The sequence below is a fragment of the Schistocerca americana genome, chromosome 10 (assembly GCF_021461395.2).
Source record: "Schistocerca americana isolate TAMUIC-IGC-003095 chromosome 10, iqSchAmer2.1, whole genome shotgun sequence".
Lineage (NCBI taxonomy): Eukaryota > Metazoa > Arthropoda > Insecta > Orthoptera > Acrididae > Schistocerca > Schistocerca americana.
The window spans coordinates 144,510,866-144,516,865 of record NC_060128.1 but is presented as its reverse complement, the minus strand read 5'-3'; positions in this window follow the sequence as shown (position 1 = coordinate 144,516,865).

Below are 6,000 nucleotides of genomic sequence, written 5' to 3'. Positions count from 1 at the left end.
ACTGTCTACCACCCCTACCACACTATCCCTCCCCCTCCCTGCCCCAATCTCCTCCTTGCCCCCACCCAGTCGGCACTCCCATTGCCTGAGACTACTCGTGTGATTTCAGTTCCCTGAGACTGCAGTTTGTGTGTGTGTGTGTGTGTGTGTGTGTGTGTGTGTCCATTGCTGACGAACAACTAGTTGATAAAGTGTACGAGATGGAAAGAGTAGGTGGGTCTCTAGGACGAATGGCATATACCTTGGTTGTGTGAATCCATTGAGGGAATGCCCTATATCATATTTTTTAGGGAAATAAGGGTACACCCGCACCTACACTCATGCTCATAAATTAAGGATAATGCTGATACATGGTGAAACAATGCTCTGGTCGCTGGTTTGCGGGTTTAAATAACCTCAGGGTATGACCTTGCGGTGCATCTGACCTCCGGTCGTTGCACGGTGGCACTGGCAGCAGTCCACATACACAGAGGGGTGTCGGTGCATGTCAGAGTACGGTGCAGCGAGTAAGTGTGCACATGTTTTTGGATGTGCTAATGGTGACTGTGTGTTGGAAATGGCTCAAAGAACACATATTGATGACGTTATGAGGGGTAGAATACTAGGGCGACTGGAGGCTGGTCAAACACAGCAGGTCGTAGCATAGGCCCTCCGTGTGACACAAAGTGTGATCTCAAGATTGTGGCGACGATTCCAGCAGACAGGAAACGTGTCCAGGCGCTACAGTACAGGACGTCCACAGTGTACAACACCACAAGAAGACCGATATCTCACCATCAGTGCCCGCAGACGCCACAGAGTACTGCAGGTAGCCTTGTTTGGGACCTTACCGCAGCCACTGGAACAGTTGTCTCGAAACACACAGTCTACAGATGACTGAACAGACATGGTTTATTCGCCCAGAGACCTGCAAGGTGCATTCCACTGACCCATTGTCACAGTGAGCCTGTAAAGCCTGCTGTCAAGAACAGAGTACATAGTCATTGGAACAGTGGTCCCACGTTATGTTCACGGACGAGTCCAGGTATAGTCTGAACAATGATTCTTACCGGATTTTCATCTGGCATGAACCAGGAACCAGATACCAACCCCTTAATGTCTTTGAAAGGGACCTGTATGGAGGTTGTGGTTTGATGGTGTGGGGTGGGATTATGATTGGTGCACATACACCCCTGCATGTCTTTGACAGAGGAACTGTAACTGTTCAGGTGTATCGGGACGTCATTTTGCACCAGTATATCCGGGTTTTCAGGGGTGCAGTGGGTCCCACCTTCCTCCTGATGGATGATAACGCACGGGCCCACCGAGCTGCCATTGTGGAGGAGTACTTGAAACAGAAGATATCAGGCGAATGGAGTGCCTGCCTGTTCTCCAGACCCAAACCCCATCGAGCACACCTGGGTTGCTCTCGGTCAACATATTGCTGGACGTCTTGAAACCCCTAGGACACTTAAGAAGCTCCGACAGACACTGGTAAAGAATGGGAGGCTATACCACATTATGTGGCACCACATTCTGCAATTATCCTTAATTTATGAGCATGAGTGTATAATGGAATAGACGTTTCACACAGTGACTGCCCTTAGAAGGAGTGTCAGTGCATAGAAGACAGAAGTGTGAAGCTGTATAATGACTGGTGGTCACAATATGGAAGTTATCTCCAAACTGGTTCTATAATCTGATAGACTTAACTGTTAGTAATGAAGAAAATAGTTGGGCAGGAATGTTGAGTAGAGCCTGTGCTAAGATTTGACTCTAAGAGACCAAATAGTAGGCACATACCTGACAAGCAACTCCTAAGATAATAATAATGTGAGAATGAGTAAAAGGTAAGTAACTATGTACATATACAAAAAGTAAACAATAAAGTCTCAAGTATGTTGCCTTGAAGACAACATATTGTTAAATAAATAAATATAAAAACAGTAATTAAGTTGTCACAATAAATACATGTGCACACGCTCACTCATGGAGTGACTCCACTCTCCAAGAATGAAAATAAAAGACAAAATGGTTTTTTGAGAAATGACATATATTGTAATCTTGAATGTCATGTTGAACCTTTAAGGTAAATAGTATGAAAAGTTGTGTTCTACTCTAATTCACAAGTCACTAATGATCTGTGCACCCATTTAAGGAAATATATGTTTGTAGAAGGAAAGTAGTGAATGTGCTTTTTCGTTATATGAGTAGTAGTTATCTTCTTTTGCTCCAATAACAGCTGCAGAGCATGAAGAAGTTGAGCCTTTCCTGGGCTGCTCACGGGATTTCAGAGGCACTGATTAGTAGGACCTGTACTTCAAGAGAGTCAACTACAGCAACTAGATTAAAAGAAAAAGGTAAATACATCAGATGTTACATTGGAAGACAGATCTCATGAGGTGTTCTGACCCACCTTCAACTACAAAGTGTGAGCCATCAGCTACATAAAACCCTAAACTAACAAGGAAAACACTTCAATGAGTGCACCCTAGAGTGCACAACACACTTCAAGCTATAAACATTCTGAAGAAATGAGTATGTTGGAGTTATGCAAATAACATTTGTGTATGCATTTTTTCTTTCTTCTTTTTTTTCAGAGTAAAGTGTGGGTTTCATAGCACATGGCTTCACAGATTTGGTGGGAATCTCTTGTGCTGTTTAGCATACAACAGACAACTGGTGCCAATGTGCATTTTATTGTGCAATGTATTCTGTTTACGCATTTGTGCAATTTATGTCCAACGATGTCTGTTGACAGAAATTTGTAGCTGATTATAGCAAAAAGAAATTGCTTGTTACTCTTCTTCTAAAGATTATTTGAACAAAAGCTTCAGGTGTGATGCTTTGGGTGCCAAGGTTGGCTTGCTTTAGTGGGAACTAAAAATTATTTTATCTCCAGTCGTATTACTGGAAATAACAGGGGAACTTCAAAGCATGAAAACAGAGAAGAAGCAGTCAACAAATTTGTGGAAAGGTTATGTGTAAACTTTGAACAAATATCTTTACTTTGGTCACTCAATAATAAAACTGAGGAGGCAGCAGCTGAATGACTGACATGGGGGGCACACATGGAACTCGTAAACAAACTGTAACTGAAATGAACGATACAGGTATCCAGACTACTAAAAAATTTGGAAAATAATGCCTCTACTGCTGTGGATTCTCGAGTCAATGACATTTCCATCTTTGGAGAGTTGGAGAACATTTCCTGATTGAAGTTCCCCCCCTGCCCCAGGTACTTCCTTCCTTTGACAACCTAAATAGTCACTGTTGAGCCATAATACACTCAGTAAGTCTCATTCTTTTATTTGTGATATGCCAGCTTTCACAGTGTATATACATTGCCATTCAGTGTAGCACCTCTTGCTACATTACATCCACCGCAAACTTGCCAACTTAAACAACACTAATGAAAAATACTCAATGAACAACTGTTTCCTTTGTTCAATTATACCACATACAAAACTGTAACAGTAGCTGTCCTTTATTTTTAATCGATCAGATTTTTCATCTGATATTGGTAAAAATTGACAGGAATGGGGGAAAGAAATACAGTAGAAGAAGAATGGGTAGCTTTGAGGGATGAAGTAGTGAAGGCAGCAGAGGATCACGTAGGAAAAAAGACGAGGGCTAGTAGAAGTCCTTGGGTAACAGAAGAAATATTGAATTTAATTGATGGAAGGAGAAAATATAAGAATGCAGTAAATGAAGCAGGCAAAAGGAATACAAACATCTCAAAAATGAGACGACAGGAAGTGCAAAATAGCTAAGCAGGGATGGCTAGAGGACAAATTTAAGGATGTAGAGGCTTATCTCACTAGGGGTAAGATAGATACTGCCTACAGAAAAAATAAAGAGACCTTTGGAGAAAAGAGAACCACTTGTATGAATATCAAGAGCTCAGATGGAAACCCAGTTCTAAGCAAAGAAGGGAAAGCAGAAAGGTGGAAGGAGTATATAGAGGGTCTATACAAGGGCAATGTACTTGAGGACAATATTATGGAAATGGAAGAGGATGTAGATGAAGACGAAATGGGAGATACGATACTGCGTGAAGAGTTTGATAGAGCACTGAAAGACCTGAGTCGAAACAAGGCCCCGGGAGTAGACAGCACTCCATTAGAACTACTGACAGCCTTGGGAGAGCCAGTCCTGACAAAACTCTACCATCTGGCAAGAAAGATGTATGAGACAGGCGAAATACCCTCAGACTTCAAGAAGAATATAATAATTCCAATCCCAAAGAAAGCAGGTGTTGACAGGTGTGAAAATTACCGAACTATCAGTTCAATAAGTCACAGCTGCAAAATACTAACGCGAATTCTTTACAGATGAATGGAAAAACTAATAGAAGCTGACCTCGGGGAAGATCAGTTTGGATTCTGTAGAAATATTGGAACACGTGAGGCAGTACTGACCCTACGACTTATCTTAGAAACTAGATTAAGGAAACGCAAACCTACGTTTCTAGCATTTGTAGACTTAGAGAAAGCTTTTGACAATGTCAACTGGAACACTCTCCTTCAAATTCTGAAGGTGGCAGGGGTAAAATACAGGGAGCAAAAGGCTATTTACAATTTGTACAGAAACCAGATGACAGTTATAAGAGTCGAGGGACATCAAAGGGAAACAGTGGTTGGGAAGGGAGTGAGACAGGGTTGTAGCCTCTCCCCCGATGTCATTCAAACTGTATATTGAGCAAGCAGTGAAGGAAACAAAAGAATAATTCAGAGTAGGAATTAAAATCCATGGAGAAGAAATAAAAACTTTAAGGTTCGCCGATGACATTGTAATTCTGTCAGAGACAGCAAAGGTCTTGGAAGAGCAGCTGAACGGAATGGATAGTGTCTTGAAAGGAGGGTATCAGATGAACATCAACAAAAGCAAAACAAGGATAATGGAATGTAGTCGAATTAAGCCGGGTGATGCTGAGGGAATTAGATTAGGAAATGAGGCACTTAAAGTAGTAAAGGAGTTTTGCTATTTGGGGAGCAAAATAACTGATGATGGTTGAAGTAGAGAGGATATAAAATGGAGACTGGCAATGGCAAGGAAAGCGTTTCTGAAGAAGAGAAATTTGTTAACATTGAGTATAGATTTAAGTGTCAGGGAGTCGTTTCTGAAAGTATTTGTATGGAGTGTAGCCATGTATGGAAGTGAAACATGGACGATGAATAGTTTGGACAAGAAGAGAATAGAAGCTTTCAAAATGTGGTGCTACAGAAGAATGCTGAAACTTAGATGGGTAGATCACATAACTAATGAGGAGGTATTGAATAGGATTGGGGAGAAGAGAAGTTTGTAGCACAACTTGACTAGAAGAAGGGATTGGTTTGTAGGACATGTTCTGAGGCATCAGGGGATCACCAATTTAGTATTGGAGGGCAGCGTGGAGGGTAAAAATCATAGAGGGAGACCAAGAGATGAATACACTAAAGAGATTCAGAAGGATGTGGGTTGCAGTAGGTACTGGGAGATGATGAAGCTTGCACAGGATAGAGTAGTATGGAGAGCTGCATCAAACCAGTCTCAGGACTGAAGACCACAACAACAACAACAACAACAACAACAACAACATGGATAGAAAGATCTGTGATTGTGCTGTTTCCTCTGTGAATCAGAGCATACTGTTTCCACCAACTTCCTGGGATGATGACTGGAGGACCCCATGCTGGACCAAGTGGAATTTCACTTCATAAGCCCAAGATGTTCTCTTTGTTTCTGCCACCCAAGCTCATACAGTCATCCATACACTGTATAACATGTTTACGATAATTGTTAGTTTATTTTTCAAGCAATTAGTTTGGATATCCTCAACAACTATGTTCACCACACAAGCAAACCTTGCATTTGGTGCAAATAAAAGAGTACCCATGGACTGCCACAACTTATTTCTCATAAGGAACTGAAAAATAGTGAATAATAATAGTTTATTGTAAGAAAACGAAAGGAGAAATTTTTCTGATCAGTAATTTGCATTCTTCTTCATTTTGTCCAAGTCAGTGACAGTTCTAGGCA